General features: G+C 35.1%; 1 long non-coding RNA gene across 1 annotated transcript in view; it reads left to right on the forward strand.

Annotated features, from left to right (window-relative positions):
- The window catches only part of LOC118166704, a 48845-nt gene that overhangs the window by 27246 nt on the left and 1434 nt on the right, over positions 1-20165 (forward strand). The window contains exon 2 of the long non-coding RNA XR_004750676.1: positions 15495-15580. This is a non-coding gene — a long non-coding RNA (uncharacterized LOC118166704). The remainder of the gene's footprint in view (positions 1-15494; positions 15581-20165) is intronic.

Raw genomic sequence — 20165 nt, forward strand, 5'->3', positions numbered from 1 at the left:
AGGAGGGGGAGTGAGAGAGCGGTTGTGGTGGAGCTCGGCCACCCACCTGAGTAAAACCACCACAACATGGCAAATGAGAGAACCAGACACATTTTTTGTTTTGTTTTGTTTTCAGGAGTGGCAGAAGACAAGTATAAGAGATCGACACACCTATGGCATCACTGGGGCAGGGACTGATGACCCCAGCTGGGCTGAAATGGTGCTCCCTGGCCACTCGTCAGGTTGGGGAAGCCCAGCTGAGGCTGGACAGGCACAGTCAGGGCTGCAAGTACCCTCGGAATCATGACAAAGCGGATACTTTGGCTCCAAGGGTTTAAACAGGAGTTGAGGACTACACTAAGGTGGTGTTGATTCTGATGAACTCCATCCCTGAGCAACTGGAGATGCTCCATGCATCTATTTTTAAATGATTTGCTTTTCTTCTTAATGTAATGATTCTTTAACGTAAATGATCTTTTAAGCTTGGCCTTACATATGAATACATAGAATAATTAATTTGTAACAGACTACATACAAATCAATTAAAGCCACAAGTCTCAAAAAGGAGATCTTATATTCCTTAAACTGTTGCTACTTTCATTTGCACATAGATATGAGGTATATATATTATAACCCTATATCAAAAACTCCTACTTGATGTAACTTTGCTAACTTGTATTCTTTGTGATGTGGCTTGCCAGTACATTATCTTATATTTTCAGCCACATTATGTGGGTTAAATGCTACCGTGTGTATCATGAATAAAAGATTTGTCTCTGGTTGCAATTTTAGAATTTTAGAAGTGCATGCTAGCTGAATGACTTAGGAGAATAGGAGCCTTTTGTTTACTATTGTGCAAATCTGTATTGGTTTACCTTGTCAACTCCTTGGATCAGGGATTGCTGGGACAAAGATCGTTATAGTCTCTCAGTGGTGGTTCAAGAGGTGGGAGAGAAATTCATTCAGCTTGATCTTCATAAAACTGATGTGATCAAAATGGTCTGGGGACACCCTGAGGAAGATGTTAGGCAGAATATCAGTCATTTTACTGAAAGTGTCTTCTTAATCACTTTAAATAATTTAATCCCTGGACAGATCTTAGCCTTTGCTACTTTCAGTGAAAGTGTATTGCTGTCCACCTAACTAGCTTTTGGAGCTTCTATCTGGAAGTTATATTCTGCCAGGTAACTTTGCCATATTATCTATGCCTTTCTTATTACACAATTAGAAAATATCTATATGGAGATACAGTTTTACAGCATTACCAACTTTATGCTTTTCCATAATGCACCATCTCACAGTTTGAATTAAGCATTCCTGTGTGAGCATATAACACTATGTATCGGTATCCAAACTGGATATTCTTTTGTCATCAGCTCTTTGGGTTAAGATCCATATGAGCTGCATATGACCAGACTACCTAAGAATTAATCTTTCCCCTGTTGCCATACTACTATAACTGTATATAGCCTGAGCAATCAGGCTGTATACCCTCTCTCTGAAGATGCATGTGTTTGTGAGCTTCTTCCCTCACCTATTATAAATGGGCCCTGTTAGGTATAGTGCAAAACGTGTGTTGCCTCTGTCTGGAAATGGCTGAGGGTAATATTCCCATTAAATTTGAGGGTGGGGCTGTTTTTGTTTTTTTGCTTGTTTGCATGTAGTTTACTCAGCTGAGTTTCTTTTTAAATAATTGCTTAATGTCTACTAGGTGCCTCAGTCTTGTGTAGATTTTTTTTTTTTTTTAAAGCATTATTTATATGGAGATAAATGTTTTATTATAAAAGTTACTTGACTAGCCTAGTTATCTTGAAAGAGAGGAAGTCATCTATACGAAAGATACTCCAGGAAAATATCTACTAAATAGTAGTTATGGGTTTCTCAAAATGTATTCAGTCACTATTTGCTGAAATTTGTCAGTGATGTTTGCAATAGAATTTCTTTTTAGCTTGGCTTTATAACGTGACATTGTAATAGGCTATTAAACTACTTTCTCCTTTTTAGTCTTGCACGCTTAATTCTAGATTCTGATTATCATAATACTGTTGTGTGACTCAAATTATTTCAAAATGACACACACCAAGATAGATCACCACCTTTTTTCTAGAGGAAATGGAGAACAGCTGGACATCAAAAGTCCAAGATCAGAGTCTGCTACCAAAACAGTATGACATAGTTCTATGTTGATATTACCAAAGGAAATTAAATTTGTACACTGTGCTACAAGACAATATTTTCTCAGGCCTAAATCTTTTCTTTGGCTTTACTTGTACAAAGTAAAATCAGACCTGTGACAGCAAAAAGGAGAAAAAAAGTGGAAATAATGCTTGTGAGTTTGCATAGTGAAATGAGATAAAATCAAGGCAAACTATGGCCTGTAATTTTACTATCTATATAGCAGAATTATATGATTTGCACCTCTTGCACTCACAAGGTCATGAGTCATTCAAGCTGTTTCCTGGAAATTATAATATAACTTCTGAAGATTTTTGTATTTTCAGAAAACCTTCCTTGCTTAATTTTTCGATACTAAGCCTTGTCCTGAAAATTAAGAAACACAGGTTTAGTCAGCTCAGTTACCCTATACAGATGCAAAGTGGTGCCAGATGTCAATTGCATTAGTCATTATTATTATTATCATTGATTTTCTAATACTATTTTACTTTTCTATTTAATTATGTTCTTACATGTTTTTATTCTCTTTACTGGCAATTACCATGACATCTTGATTCCAGACCTACAGGGAAAACAAGTGAGTCTGGATCTCTTGATCTCTCATTTCTCTTTCTGGGTGCAGTATGTCCCTTGTGAATCCCCTTACAGAAACAATGTAGTGCAATATAAAATGAATGAGGGCCTATCATGTCTCCTTTCTTTTCCCCAGTCATCCTGGGGACTCAAAACTGTGGAACAGGAATGAGACAACAGCATTTTAGCCTAGCACCTAAAATGTCCACATCCATGTTCTCTTCTAGACATTTTTTCATTACAAACACTGCTTATACATTTGCAAATTGTTTGAGAGATTTGTTGTGATCTATGATATCTTTTAAGTACAAACTATGTAAAATGTTGAATATCTATTTTTAAAGAGATAGATGATATATGGAAGAATGCTTAGATAGATAGACTATATTCCTAAAGAGTTGAAGCCATGGCCTTTGGGTGTTTCAATTCATTTTACATAAGTATTTACAAGACTAACTGATTTCATTGGTTATCTATCAGGACAAAGCTATTCAGTTTAATAATTAAAGTGGAAGATTAGAGGCTACATATCTAAAAAGTTTTACATTAATAAAACCATCCTCAAACCATCCCCGTTTGAAAACCTCCTACACATTTATTTGCATACGCTGTGTATGAATACATACCTTTTTTTGAAAAATAACATGTTCTCCGCACTTTCTACTCCTTTGTGAAATTTTGGAATTCTCTCTTAATGTGAATGTGTCCACTCTGACACATTTGGGACATTTCCATGGATGCATATTTTTGTAGTTTTATTATTGTTGTTTGTTGTTTGTCATAACAAAATCCTAAATAAGATCCCTCCTCCTCCGATGTGTCTTTCCACCTTTTTCAGTGGTCTGTCTGGATTTTTACTTTTTTTTTTTTTTTTTTTTTTTTTCCATCAGTAAAAACTGATATTTCTTCTATTCTGTAATGAGGGCATCACTCTAAGAAACTGTTTTTCTGTCTTCTGCTTACAACCAGGTGTTCATGCTAATTACTGGTAACTGTAAAATTTTTGTAACCAATTCATTAGATTCCTTTAGACTTTTTAATGTAATGGGCTGTCATCAAACAAATTATATGAGATAAAACAGTCACAAGGTTTATAACTGAGTAATCTGAAAAATGTTCAAAATGATTGAATGCCCTATATCAAATGTCTGACATAGTGATAAGTGAGCTATAAGATCTATCAACAGGAAAAAAGAGATTAATTCATGACCAGTCAAATTACTGAGTGTTATTTAATACCCTATTAATCAAAGCTATATGCTAGCACCTCAGTCAAATCTTACCACCTTCTCCTCACAGTAGGTTAGTTTCCAAAAGTCTGTTGGATGTGGTTTAGACAAAATCTTGCATTGACATTTCTAAGCATATTACAGAGAAATTCACATCATTCACTACTATCAGTCTTATATACTATCTCGGAAATATGCAAAGTTAAAAAAAAAAAAAGTGCAATGACTAAATATACTTCACCTATGTTCGACAGTTTAGGTGACTCTTGAAAGAATTGTTTTTTCTTTTTTTTTTGTTTTCCTCTCATGCAGACAGTTGCACAAGACATTTTTATGCACCTGGACTCTAAATTATTTTGGATATAGTCTCTCTCTCTTATTTTGTATTGGCCATCTTTTCTGGTTTTGTGTCATATGCGTTTTTACCCACCTGCTTATTAAAACATATCCAGGAGTGTAGGCCTATGTTACTTCATTCTATGTTTTTCTCCTTGTTTCTGTACAACTTAAGATACAACTTCCTATATTATGTACCTATATTAGGTTCATAAACATGTACATTCTGTATGGCTGTTTAGGTATTTAATTACTTTTTTTTTCCTTCTTTCTTACTCCTCATTTTAAAATTATTGTACCTATGCCTGTTCAAAACTACTCTCTTTGTTCTTATTTTCAATTGAATTTTGAAATCTTTACTCAGGTGGACTGCTTTCCACTTTCCACAACTGATAAAACATGTCATACTTGTATATTTACCAGACATTCAGGGAAAAAAAAAAAAAAGAAAAAAAAAAGCTTTTTTGCTTTCTTTTTTTTTCTTTTTTTTTTTTTTCTCATTGTGGAAAATGGTTCTGGACACCATCCACTACCATCAGGAAGATATTTCTGACATGTCTTGAACAGCGTAGCTTGTGGATTCCCTTGACTGCCAATATTGACCTGTTTTATAAAGCTAAATGCAGAAATAGCTGGATAATGTTTAGTTGAGAAATTCCTATCTACTCTGGCTTTTAATTCAAAACTGCTTTGCCTTCTTTCTTTGAGCAGCCTCAGTAGAATACCTCTCTTTCTTTTTACTTTTCAGTCAAAATAATTTCAAGTACTTCTTTTGTTTTTGGTACAGTCCACTCATTCCTAGCTGTTTTATTATTCTGTTCACAGAGTTTCCTATTTTTTTTTCTAAGAAATTTGTATTTCCTATGCTCTTTTTTTCTTCTGAATTCCATTTATTTTCATTTATAGACTTTACCTTAGTATTTCTTCTCTTTGTCATGTGCTAGTTAATGCCTTTCAATTGAAGCACACTGGAGAAAATTTGGCATAGGTAAAACGTTTTAAATATTTAAAATTGTTTAACATAATTTCTATTTTTTTAAATAGAATACAGTTTTATTATTCTAACTGATGCTGATTTGTTCATGTAATGCTAACTCTCAGATGAGAGTGACATTTACAAAAATAAAAATGGAGATTGAGTCCTACCAATTTCTTTTTTCAAAGGGAAATTTCTCTTTCCTGTGACATGTCATTATTCTACCTTTTCTTTACACCTTTATCTCACAAATTCCTATCCCCTACAAACACGTGCACTTAAGATCAAGGTGCAAAAATACAGAGTCCCACACAGTCACACAGAGTGGTTGAGGTTGGAAGGGACCTATGGAAATCATCTAGTCCAGCCCCCCGTGCCCCCCCCTCCCCCCCCTCCGCTCAAGCAGGGTCACCTCTAACATGTTGCACAGGGTCACACACAGGTGGGTTTTGAATATTTCCACAAAAGGATACTCCACAGCCTCTCTGGGCAATTTGTGCCAGTTCTCTGTCACCCTCACAGAAAAGAAGTTTTTCCTCATATTCAGATGGATCTTCTTGTTTTTTGGTTTGTACCAATTGCCTCTTGTCCTGTCTCAGGGCATCACTGAAAAGAGTCCAGCCTCATCGTCTTGACACTGTCCCTTCAGATATTTGTATACAGTGATAAGATCCCCTCTCAGTCTTCTCTTCTCTAGGCTAAACAGGCCCAGCTCTCCCAGCCTCTCCTCATATGAAGGATGCTCCTGTTCCCTAATCATCTTCATAGTCCTCCATAAGACTTGGTCCAGGAGCTCCTTGTCCCTCTTCTACTGGGGAGCCCAGAACTTGAAACAATACTCCAGGTGAGGCCTTGTTAGGGCTGAGTAGAGGGGGAGAATCACCTCCCTTGACCTGCTGGTGACACTCTTCCTAAATCAGCCCAGGTTAATATTGACCTTCTTGGCTGCAAGGGCACATTGCTGACTCCCAGGTCCTTCTCCAAAGAACTGCTTTCCAGCAGATCAGTTCTCAATGTGTACTGGTGCATGGGGTTATTCCTCCCTAGGTGTAGGACCTTGCACTTGCCTTGGCTGAACTTCATGAGGTTCGTCACTGCCCAGTGCTCCAGCCTGTCCAGGTTGCTCTGAATGGCAGCACAGGTCTTTGGTGTATAGGTCATTCCTCCCAGTTTTGTGTCAACAGCAAACTTACTAAGGGTACACTCTGTCCTTTCATCCAGGTCATTGATGAATAAGTTGAACAAGATTGGACCCAATACTGACCCCTGGGGGATACTGCTAGCTGCAGGCTTTCAACTAGATTGTGACACTGATCACAACCCTCTGAGCTCTGCCATCCAGCCAGTTTTCAATCCACCTCACTGTCCGCTCATCTACCAGGTAGACAGCAATTACTGCTCTTCCCTCATTGACCCAGTCAGTCATTCCATTACAGAAGGCTATCAGATTGGGTAAGCATGATTTCTCCATGGTGAATCCATGCTGACTACTTCTGACCACCTTTTTATCCTCCACATGCTTAGAGATGATTCACTGAAAGATCAGTATCAAAATGTACTTCTGCAATGTAAATGTTTACCCTGGTAGAAGCAAGTCCTTGGCATGTTCCATACCCTCACACCTTCCTCACCATCTCCCTTCCTCTCATGTTGCGTCCTTGTGAACTGCACTGTGAAAGTGATGGGAGATGTACCCAAGGACCAACAACTCAACCTGCTCTGCATAGGAGCAGTGAGTTTAAAGGCTTTACTGAGATAGAGAGGTGAGTCTGGCACTCACTGCACTTGCAGCTGTACTTTGTGGACAATATAGAAGCAGAGAATGGTAGATTTTCCTCACAACATAAAGGGAAATGAAAGATAACATATTATTTAAAATTCAGTGATTCTCTCTCTCTCTCTCTCTTCCCGCCGGCCCCCCCCCCCCCCCCCCAGCCCCCAAATGTGAGAATTCAGAAGTCATCTTAGAAGGTATTTGTATGCTTTAACACTGGGTACTTAATCTTCTCTTTATGATGAAATATGAGAAATTTTGAACAGATTCATATGGTTTAATGTTATTTCTGAAAGACAGTTTTGTCAGTTCATAGCACTGACAGAGAGGAAGGCTTTAAGAAAGAAAGATATACCACACAAGTATCAATGAAGCTGAACACTCTTCTCTTTCTTAGTGTTGCTATTGCTATATTAGACATGCTTTCAAGCATGTATCTCTGTAGAAGTAACCACTACATTATTTTATATACATGTAAATTGCATAAACCTGCTTCCTACTGATTTTACTACCATAATCTACACTCTAGGAGATATACTGGAAATATATAAGCTGAAAAATCTGCATCCACTTTACACACTCCGTTTGAAATAAAACAAGTCCTAAATGAGTTACAGAAATCTGAAAACCTAACAAAACATGCAGTGAAGCAAGCATTACTGAAATGCTTGAGAGACTCTGACCAGCAAAAAAGAAAAAAGGGAACTCGCGCAAATAAGCAGAAGATAAGAAAGACAGATGTTTTATTGACCTCCCACTCACTGGAATTAGGTTGCCAGTTTTCTTACTCCTCTGCAGCTGTTTGCAATGTTCAGGTGGGAAGTCAGTGCCTGACAGACATCACAGTAGGTATGTCCATAAAACAGATAACATCTTTGTGGAAAAAGTCCAATTCTGATCTGAAAATGTAGGGAACCTCATAGTGATATAGGGAGACCATTACAGTTTCAGTCATTCCACAAAAGGCAAATAGGTTGAGTATCTGGCAGAGAGAAATATATGCTGGCAGCATTTCATGTTTCATGATATAAAAGAAAAATCAAAGGCATGTTTTATCAGGTTCTGATAGTGGCTACTGAAAGACAACTTTTCTGGTAAGCAGTTTATGAGTAAGCATCCTGTCTTCCTGTTCACTTCCACATTCTCATCCTTACCATGCCCCCTGCACTCCCATAACCACAAGTCAGAAATACAAAAAGTATGTAGCAGGGTAACAGATCTTCTAATGCAGAATGCAAGTAATGCTTTGCACAGAGATATACTCTAAACCATATAGCAGTGTGGTAGGGACTCAGACACTGAACGCCACACATCAGCACTAATTTTTCATTAAAGTACTGAAGGTGAAAAATGATATATCACCCTGATAACTAAGATTGGTCTTCAGAGTTTGTTTTCATTCTCTATGCTAAAAAATCTTTAAAAGTTTTTTTTTTTTTTTTTTTTTTTCTTTTTGTGTATTAGGCATTTAAATTACCTTAGTGAAAATGGTTTTACTCATTTGAGATACTGTGCAAGATTTTTGACTTAAGTAAAACAGACTTATTCTTCTGTGCAGGAGAGGTCAGTTGGTAACCATAGGCTGTATGTAGGTGGGCACTGCTTATAGAGCACAAAGAATATTCTTGTAACATCCTTTATTAATCTCACAGCTTTTGCACACAGTAATGTGACATTTAAACAGAATTAAACTGTGAGCTCCCTTTAAGCTACACAAAGACCTAACTACACATTTAAGAGTAGGAGGAAGTCAAAAGTAAAGCTAAGACTTGGAATATCATGAAAAATAATGAGCATAAAGAAAAAGATATTCTTCAGCTTCCAAATACTAGGAATGTGGGCAACAAATGAGACAAACCAGAAATTCTTATTAGCAAGAAAAATGTTATGTAGATGGAAATAGTGAAACCAGTTGGGATAACTTATACAACATTATCCTAAAATCACAGGTTTTAGATTGTATACAAAAGATAGAAAAGATAGAGGGCAAAAATAGTGATATCCTTTATGACAGACATTATCTATTGTAAAGCTCTTAATCATTTGGATGGTTGGTACTAGCTGCATATAAGCATGTTCACAAATGTTGTCCAGAAAGTTGTAGGACTTTGTGACAGATCGCAGACTTGCACAAAAGTGTGATGTGTTCATTTTTTGTCACTACTGTGAAGAAAGAATAAACACGGGGACCGGCATTGGGAGAAATGTTTAAAATTTCAGGCAGAAAACAGTATAACAACATTAAAGTATCCGTGAACCCTAACACAAAAGTTACTGTAATTTGCATGAATCATACTATTGTGAATTTCATCATGAGAAATAAAGACAATGTAATAATCACTTGCCTAGACATTGATGTTTGGCTACTGGTCATAGCTTATATTTAATGTAAGTAAGTAAAAGCTAATCATCACTAATAACAGAAATAAGACATGATTCAAAAGAGGAAATTATTCACATGTGATGAATATTAGGAATATAATTGATACAGAGGAGCACCAAAAATAAAAAAGCATTAATAAAAAGTAGGACTTTTTGTAGAATGTATCATAAGAATGAAAAGCTATAAATCCATAATAAAGAAACAGGAAAACTTTGGTTATTCAAACAGAATTAATTAGGAGTGAGGAATGCAACCCTACCTGCAGATATACAGAATATTAATTCTAAAAAATAAAAACATGTTCCAGCATACCAAGGGCTCTTGGTATGCTTGTGACAATAAGGGTTAATACAAACCGTGGAAGAATGATCTGAGAAAATTGAGCAGGAACCAGCTCATTTTACAGTAAGACGTGTATGGAACTTAGATTGGAAAATAAAATTGGCACCCAAATATTTGGGGAATATGTAGGAAAAAAATGCTTGGAATTATTCGTACTTCTGAAGAAGAAATTTTCAAAGGAAACAGTGGATTATGCACTGGACTTTATTGTCTTCAGATCAAGGCAAGTTGTTTTTCTGGAGGAGAACACAGTAAACACACTTAAACTTTAGTGAAAGAGAAGTTGCATGCTTCAAAATTGGGTAAATATACGAAAAATAATTGTTTATGATATAGAGCAGATTAGAAAAGATATTTTGATTCCTACTAATATGAATCTATGAAGAAAAAAAAAAAAGAGAGAAATATTATAATGATTCAAACTATTATAACATCTCTCTGATATAGAGAAGCACAAATTGCCAAAGGGGAAATAAATCTGAACTGATGTCAATGCTACTGCAAACCTTGACAGCTAAAGCTGACAGTGGAGAGAGGAATTTTAATTGCTGAAGTGCTTCCATAAAGTCTGCCTTTTTTTTTTTTTTTTTTTTTCCTTTCTTTCTTTTTCTTCATAAATTTAAAAGCAAAATTTAGAAGAACAGTGTATATACAGTGGAACAACATGAAATACTTAAGTACTCTGGGCACTTGTTTATTTCCTTGACATCAGAGTAATTTGTGTTTTGTTTAATAAATAAGACAGAAAGTGAAATTCTGAAGTGACATGTAGCAGAAACAATGAAAACACTTCATGCCTTTGATTCATTTTCTTTCTAATCCTTTTTAACCTATGAATAATAATAATAAAATTTTATTGCCTTTGTATTATTATTGATATGGAATTCATCAGCCTAAGACAGTAAAAAAGAAATAAAATATTTTAGTTCTGGTTTGGAGTTACTGATAACTTGTTATTAATAGATTAATTAACTGATTATTAACTGTTTAAGATACTGTATTGATAGCTCCGGATAGTGGAGTTCTCTATTTGATCACAGATTAAAATTAATGTTTAGTCATAAAAAAATTGCAGGTCTGTTATTAGTACTAAATGCTCATATCATGATAGTGACTGAGGACTGAAGTGACAACTAGTAAACTTTAGAGTAGGATGATGGAAGAATAGAAAAAATCCCTTGCCATGTGCAATAGGAAGCTCAGAAGATATCAAAGAAATAAAGGGTGGAGAATAAGAGTCTAAATATTAAAACAGAAATGAGAAAGAACAGGAATATTTCCATGTATATTTAATGTTTTGCTTATATATTTTAGTTATCTATTATGCACATTTTTTTTTGGGATTTGAAGAAGATTTGTGAGAGTTAGTAATCGTAAGAGAAAGAACAATAAAAGAGACTGAAACACAGCAAAGGGAGACTGACATCTGATGCTTATCAGTTGCTGAGTAACAACCAATATATAGGTTAATCTTAAAGAAAACTCTTTAGAAAATATCTGAAGGAGATTATAAAAGAGTGGGATACCTTTCCATACTTTTGGGGCATGTGAGAGAAAATATGAAGATGCATAACATTAAAAGCATTACTTGTTAACTAAGTATTGGAAGCAATGATGAAAGAAAAGCAGAAATCATTGGTAATTATGCCATAAAGTTAGTAAGTATATAACTACTAACTTCATACTTACAATTAGGAAATTAAGCTTTAAGGAGCTTTACAAGAACAATCAAACTTTGGACAGTATGAAGTGAAGGAAGAATTGGGGAAGTAACCAGGGGAAAAGGGAATTTAAAGGAATTAAGGGACTTAAGAATTGGGGAAATAGTTCAGAGTAAAGGGCAATTACAGTGTGAATGGCAATCAGAGAGTGGAACGTGAAATTTTATATGTTAGAATTTTGGATCATAAATATTTGATTTAGAGGAAGCAATATGGTTTAGAAGAATGTTGTTGGAATAAGGTTCATCACTCAGGAAAAAATATATTTATTAATAAAATCACCAGAAAATTGGCTTTTTATGCTATAAGGTATAAAATAATAGGTATATGTACATATACATTTAAACATATACATAGCAAATCATTGTATTTTCCATTTGCCTTCTTGGAGTGCAATTATCCTTAAACAATCTAAGGTCTTGTTATACTTTGATATAAAAAGATTTTCCTGAAATCCACCTCCTACCTTTAAATATTAGTTTTAATCTCCTACTATTGATACTCTTATTCAGTTTAAACCATTTGTAGTCTATATACAATATTTTTTCTTATTACTAAAATCATTACTTGAGTTTTCTAACAACATGCATTCCTATGTCTAGTCTCCATTTTGTTCTTGTTCCCAGGGCTCTGCATGTCTACCTTAAAATGCTTTCTGTAAATACTTAGGTATTAGTAGATATTTTAAAAAATATTTTTCAGTTTTCTATTTCAAACTGTTAATTCGTTAATAATTCACTTCTACCAACTGATAGGGCCACATTACTATGATTTTGTGGAGTCACAACACATACTTACGGTTTTAGGGTGGAAACGGTTTTAGTTCAGAAGAAGAAGCCTTTGCCCCACAAAGATGTAACACAGACTATAATGCAAGTGACAACATTGGGTGCAACAAACACCGGAAACACAAGAGATATAACACTGTTACTGTAGCTTGTCTACCAGTCCATTCCATTTACATTTGTACTAAGACAACAATACAAGTGCAACAATCTGGACATACTCATAATTTTGTAGAGTCAGCAGTTTTGTACTAGAAAATAGACTTAAATTAGAATATTAGGAGCACTTTGGGAACAATCTAAAGAGCATCCTGGAAATTTATCAAAACATTCTTTGCCTTCTCTGAGTCACCTTGGTTGCTTGAAAGTATTGTTTCCTAATCAAGGAGTGATATCTTCTCAAAATCAAGACAAAATTAGTAGCGACTGTTTCATCTCACTTAAGTCTCTACATTGTACATATGACCTACACAACCTCAGCTCACTTTGCAGTCAGAAAGGAGAAACACGTCATTAAGAGTGAATATTTTCTGACTTCTTTTTGGCATTTACAGTAGGGTGAGGTGAGTTTTATCAAAAAATTACTGTTTCTCTTCAATGAACAAAAAGGATTTTCAGGGTTGCAAGCTCAGGTTAAATTCTTGTACTATGTAAAACCATATTTTGATGACATAAATGCATTTGCCACACATTTAAAAGAAGAAAAAGAAGCCAAACAAAGCAAAACAAAATAAAAACAGGAGGATCATATGACCATATTTCTGCAGCTAATTATTTTCCCCATAGTTTTCCACAAGGATGCTTAATTTTAAAATTCAAGATTTCTCAGTAGGTAACAATGACTTTTCCCTTCCTAAGATTAATCTCTTTTTTTCATCTTTTTTAATCAACAGGTTGGAAAAAAGCAGAGTTATTATAATTGGTTTAGGAGCTGGAATTATTATTTCAACCATAAATAGCTGGAAAAAAATTGGAAGTTATAGATACTAGAAGAATAGAACAACGCCTACTCCATTCTGAAAATTCTTGTCTTTCTCCTTCATATTCCACTTATCATAGATACAACATTTTACATTAATATATTTTGGCAAGTGTTATGGTTTAACCCCAGCAGGCAGCTAAGTACCACACAGCCATGCACTTACTCTCCACAGGTGGGGTGCCAGAGAGAATCAGAGAAGTAAAAGTACGAGAACTTGTAGGTTGAGATAAAGACCATTCACTAGGTAAGGCAAAAGCCATGAATGCAAAACAAAACAAAACAAGGAATGTTTTCAGCCACTTCCAGTAAAGCAGGGCTCATCATGCATGATTTCTTGGGGAGACAAACGCCATCATTACAAAAGATCTGCTTTTTTACCCCAGCTTTTATTGCTGAGCATGATGCCATATGGTATGGAATATCTCTTTTACCACTCTGGATCAGCTGTCCTGGCTGCGTCCCCTCCCAGCTCCTTGTACATGCCCTCTGTGCTCTCTGGCAGGGCAGAAGAAGAGGTATAAAAATCCTTGACTCTATGTAAGCAACACTCAGCAACAACTGAAAACTTTGGTGTGTTATCAACACTGTTTTCATGAAAAATCCAAAACACAGCATCATACAAGCCTCTATGAACAAAATTAACTTTATCCTAACCAAAGTCATGAAAGCAAGGAAATAATCCATTATCCTGTAAGCACTAAGGGATAATTTACTTTTCTACAGGAAAATAAATTTAATTATCTCTCAATGTATGGTTTTAGCTGGCTGAAAACCACTCTTCTATTGACTGAGAAGGTAGATAGACTTTTCAGGTAAATCAATGAAGGAAAATTTCTTTGTTTCAAATTATTCAATGTGGTTTAGAAATTCTAAGATACTGTCCTGTAAATCTTTTTGAAATGTTATTATCTGTTCAACTGTGGAGAAGACCAAAGTAGGGAAAAGTTGAACAGAATCAAACATGTGAAGTGAAGAGAGAATATCTTTTCTATTCTGTTAAAATATTCTACCAAGAAACCAGAATTTGACTGAAAAATATTTGACTAAAAAGAGTGGCTCTGTTACTACTGTGCAAATCTGATATTCTTCCAATATATTCAGAACCATCAGTTTCATGGGTCCACCAGCCTAGGTCTTTTCTTCATCTTTTCTTAGCTTAGTCCTCAGGACTGAAGGTCTGTGGACAGGGTGATTTTCTTTAAGAAATTTATAGGCTTCTTCCTCACTGTTTTTCATCATCATCTCCTTGGGAGGGCTACTGGGGTCTCATCAGAGGCAGAATCAAAGAAATCTCCTGGAGTTCTTTTTAGCTGGAAATAAATACTTGAACCTGGAGCCAGACATCTCTGTAACAATGCTTTGGGTAGTCATGAAGAGAAATCTGGCATCTGTCTCTAAGGTCCCCTTGTTAATATCTTCAGGCTGTGTGGACAACTGCCAAATGGAACTTTCACCTATAGTCATTATCTTCAATGTGTGCATTTGTGTTCCTTCTGCTAGAGAAATTCTGGATGTTTGTATGCAGTACTTTTTGAGTAGCAACTATAAAGAGCCACATGTATAAATAAACATTTTTTTGTTCTCTCAATGCATAGATAAAGACAAGGCTCCAATTGAAAAGCAACTTAAAGAACAGCCTTTCTTTTGTTACATTGTGGTGATTTGTTTGATACACAAGGAAAAGACAGACGGGATTGGGAGTTACCCTTGTAAAATGTTTATATCTTTGGTCTGTGCATATATGTTTTTGTTATATTTGTAATGTATTTTTTTAGGCAAGTCTGCAGGACCTCCTTGAGAAAAAAAACATTAATTCACATTTTGACCTTTCTCAGTGCATGCAATGAACTGCAACAAACAATCTCTACTAAACTGGTAGAAATCCACAGGACACATTAATCCTTTTGTATGAAAATGTGCATTGGTAGAATTGTAAGTAAAGATTCCTTAAAGTAAACAAAGAAAAAAAGGTAACATTGCAATTGAGACAAGAAATTTTATTTATAATAAAGACTTGGTGTTCTAAAAATGGAATTTACTCATATATTTATTTGTCTGTATGTCATTGTTCCCAGAAATGCTGTGAAGAATACTAAAATTTTTGAACTGCATTCATTCCACTTTGTAGTTGTATGTCATACAATTTTTGAAGGAGACATAATTAATGTATGTTTTAATGATGTGTATGGCTGTAGTAAAAGTCTTTACAAAGCATTTTTGAAATATTTTATAATTTTAGGAGTTTTATAATCATCAACCAAGAGAATGCCATGTGAGATGAGTGAACAAAACACCTTGATGAAGTTGGAAAACCAAGTTTTGAAAGTAAGTGCTATAAATTAAAAGTAATTTATATGTGTAAAGTTGCACATATAGTAAGCAATTGCACATCTATGTACATAGAAAATGATCTGTTTGGATTTATAGCCTGAGATAGATTTGAACTAAAACCAAGAAAATATTATGTCTGTTTAAATAGAATTAATAAACAGAAAATAAACTTTTTACATTTCTGACACTCAGCTTCAGTCTTAGAACTAGTGTCAAGTCAGTGACTAAAAAAATGTCTGTATTAAAAATTACAATGGGCAGTCAATATTTCAAGATCATCTTTTCTACAGAGAATGAAAAGGAAAATTCAAGAGGAAGGAGTACGTTTCTAGAGAAGAATGCATTTGACAGGGCCCAACTCCTGAGTCATGACTTCATGTTCCTTAATCTTGGCAGTAGAATAAAGTCCTTAGCAGAAGAACATTTTAAAGTCCAGATACATGACACTTCAGAGTTCTTATCATAACTTCTCTTTTTATGTCTACAGGATTTACAGTGTTTGCAGATGGAAGTAATTTAATACCATGGTAATATTCCATCTAGCCTGTTTCCTTTCAGTGACCTTATCTTTACTATAAGAAAACACCAACAAGGTGTCTGATTTCTCATGGAAAAAATGGTAACTATTTAAAACAAAACAAAACAAACAAACAAAAAAAGATTTTATCCAACAGAATCATAATTCTTCCACTATCCCCATGCTTTAACAAAAATGCTCATATGTTCTGGGGGAGTGTTTTAGTAGGAGACAGAGCGAGCTTGGCTTTACTGCAAAGGATGCATTTAAAATAAAATAAAAATAAAGCAATAGTAGGAACCACAGGTTTATGTTTTAAATGGAAAGAGCTCTAGCTGGAAAAGAGTTGATTACATATATTTCATATCATGACCTCACATTCAACCAGCTCTTCCTCACATGCACCCTAAAAACATCCTGCTGTGGTTCCTGGCATCTAAGAAAGGTTAGTTGAAAGTTGCAAACTAAGCATATGTCCTGAGATCTTGGACAGAGAAAAATGGAAATAGGATCTCAGAATCCTTTTACCCATCCTGGAGCTGCAGTCCGCAGGAACTAAACAGAACCAATCTAAACTAAAGGGAACCAATCACAATATTATATTATGCAAACTTAGTAACACAGTAAATGTTTTCAGGACATCTCCAGGGAGCTTTATTGTTGATAAATAAGAGTGGAATCCTTTAGAAAAAGATTTGTCAGGCTTTTTTTTTTTTTTTTTTTAAAAAAAAAAAAAAAAAAAAAAAACTTGTGGTGGTTTTACCGTACTAGGAAACTGAACACCACAACCGCTCTCTCACTCCCCCTCCTCAGATGAGGAGGGGAAGAAGTAAAGGAAAGAACAACTCACGGGTTGAGATAAGGATAATTCAATTAAAGAGAAAAAATATTATTAAGGAAATATTATTATTAATTTAACAATTCAACTAAAGGGAAAAAAGGGAAGGGGGAAGAGGGAGGGGGAAAGGGAATAACAAAATAAAACAAGTAAAGGCTATGTGGAAGTGCAGAGGAAAGAAATTACTCTCTACTTCCTACAAATGAGCGATGCTTGACCACCTCCTTGAAGCAGGGCCTCAAGGCACGTAGCCGGTGTTTGGGAGGAGGACAGACGTTTTCGCAATGAGAGCCCACCCCTCCCCTCTTCTTCCTTTTTCCACCTTTTATTGCTGAGTGGGACATCATATGGTATGGAATACCCCTTGGGTTGGTTTAGGTCAGCTGCCCTGATGATGTTTCTCTCACTCTTTTTTGCCCACCCCCTAGGAGGGTTAGAGAAAATCCTGATGCTGTGCCAGCACTTCTCAGCAGCAGACACAACACCGGTGTGATACCACTGCTGTTCTAGCTACAAGTGCAGAGCACAGCCCTGTATGGGCTGCTGCAGGGAAAGTTAACATCCCAGCCAGACCCAGTACGTAACTAAATGCCGTCACATTCCCACATTTAACATAAGGGTTTTGTGAATGAGACAGATTGAATTGCTAATAAATTATGAGAAGACTGGTATTTTTAGGGGAAAGAGCTAGATATCATAATTATAAAAAGTAAAGTATTAATGAAAGAATATTGTTCTTTAAAGCTTTAGTTTCTTCAGAAAGGTCTCTCTCTTTTTCCTTAATCTTTATTGGTCTTGCCTGAAAATGTTCCTGAGGTTTCTGTGGCTTCAGCATCATGAAGTTGAAGCTGATCCTGATTCACGTGAGTATACTTTCTTTCTTTCTATTTTTTAAGCCAGTTTAAAGATTAGTTTCCACTTACTAAATGCAATGACACCCATGGATACATTTTCTTTTAAGTCAAGTAGATAATCAAAGAACAAATAGCATCCAAACTCAAAGTGTTTGTGAAAACATTCACTATTTCGGGAGAGCTTTTCTTTGAGTAAAATATTTAAAAAATTACAAAAAAAAAAAAAAAAAAAAAAAAGTTATTTTCATATTTTGGGAATTAAGAATTTTTGACTGTTTTAATTTGTATAGATCCAGACAGATAGTGAACATAAATTTAAAATATCAGAGTAAGAAAAAAAATAAAGCCTGCAAAGAAGTATAAATAAGAATGAATAGCATTCAGTGAAATCCAGAAATGTTCTTTTTTAGGAGGTTATGCTAGCTTCCAACTTATTCCACATCTCTCCAATGTGGCTTTAAGCACAATGAAAGTATTAGAGGGTTTTAACTGCCTTTCTCTTCTTTTAACCCCAAAGAGAACTACAAGCCATGAGAGAACAGGAATCATTAAGACAATGGGATTTTGTGAATCTCTTCCCCTATACAGCGTATGAAAGTATAGATGTTGCCCCTGTCCAAGTCCAAGTTGTCTTGTTTTACTTTTTTTTTTTTTTTTTTTTTTTAACAGCAATAATTGTGTGTTCAGCAGGCAGGCAAGCAAAGTATATGCAAAGTATATGCAAAGTATTTGCATATAAGTATATGCAAAGTATATAAAGTGGAGAATAAAGTATTGAACTGAGGAGGGATCTGCTCTGAAGCAGATGTTCTTCATTCCAATGACCTATGAAAGAGTATCCAGGTAGAACCAGCATGGCTTTTCTATTTTCCTCACAACGTGGAGAAATCATGTGTAGTTATTATTATTATTATTATTATTATTATTATTATTTTTAAACAGTTATTAGGATGCTTCCCTGGAAAGGAGTTCTTTCTTTGGTTATTTAGGATTTTAGCTACACTGACAAAGGCAGTTTCAAGCTTTTTCTCATGAACATGCTCACTGATTATTCAGTCAGTAAACTCTGGGTTATTTCAAAATCACCTTACCCAAGTTCAACTGTTCTCTAAAGGGAGTAGTATCTCATTGCAGGACACTAAAACTGCCTGGCTAGACTGGGCAGATGTGTGAATCAAACCAAGTATTTTGTAATCCAGTCATTTGTGGAAATCCAGAGTTTAGAGACCTTCATGCCTGAGCTACATCTCATCTATGAGAGTGACAAGGACAGAGAGTTCAGAAAATTCCAGTATAGACTTAGGACAGCAAATCTAGATGTTCACACAACTAAAGGTTGTGAAAGACAAAAGAAAAACATCTCTTTCTGCATCACATCCATAATTTCCACACATGATAAAATCCTGTTTTTGCAATTTGTTTTCTGAAAGGTAAAAAGAGTAAGTATACATTTTTTTTTCTTTTTTTCTTTCTTTCTTTTTTTTTTTTTTATTGGTGGAGGGGGGAGGGAGGAGGAGGTAGAGGGTGGGTATAGGGGGAGATAAAAACCTTCCACTTTACTTTTCCTATTTTCCATTTGTGTTCCTCTCCACACTTTTAAATCAACACCATCATTCTTACAAGAAGAAAAATATGTTGTATAAATAAGATGATAAGGCCCTCATAATTCACTTGTAGCCTTTTCTCTGAGATTTTCTTTTTTTTTTTTTTTTTTTTTTTTTTTTTTTTTTTTATTACGAGCTGAGATAAGAACCACATTCCACTTCTTGCTCTTTACACTACAAGATGTGTGCTAATAATAGTGTGGATCCTATATTTTGACAGAGGACCAAGAAAATAATGACAAATGTTTTCATGTGACTTTTATAAACCACCTGAGCATTTTCTTCTGCCAAGCTATCTTACTATGTGCAATTTACAGTGGTTATTCCCATGTTATGTTTATTTTAGACATTTCAGGTCTAGAATTTTATTTATTTATTTATTTATTTATTTATTTATTCTGGAATTCACCTGTCCGTGTATTCTGCTTCTTGAGAAATGTTCCTCACCTACCTGGTCTTTTGGAAACATCTCATTTAGGATCTGGCAAGTGACTAATTTTTATAGTTTCTAGTTTCAGTTCATTTGTTTATAGTGTTTTTGATTCCTTGGACTTTGGCAGGCCTGAAAGAAAAATGGAAGGTCTTACTTAGGAAAACAAAAGAGTTTTAGCATTAGGTAGAGATGAGCTTAACACAAATTCACAGATCTAAATACTCTAAATAAATTCAGATCTAATTTTCTCCCAGATACAGGTCTAGGAACAGTCTGATTCAGAAAGAAGTATGGCATAGTGTTGGAGCACCTCTTCTATGAAGACAGGCAAAG

The sequence above is a fragment of the Oxyura jamaicensis genome, chromosome 4, assembly GCF_011077185.1.
Source record: "Oxyura jamaicensis isolate SHBP4307 breed ruddy duck chromosome 4, BPBGC_Ojam_1.0, whole genome shotgun sequence".
NCBI lineage: Eukaryota > Metazoa > Chordata > Aves > Anseriformes > Anatidae > Oxyura > Oxyura jamaicensis.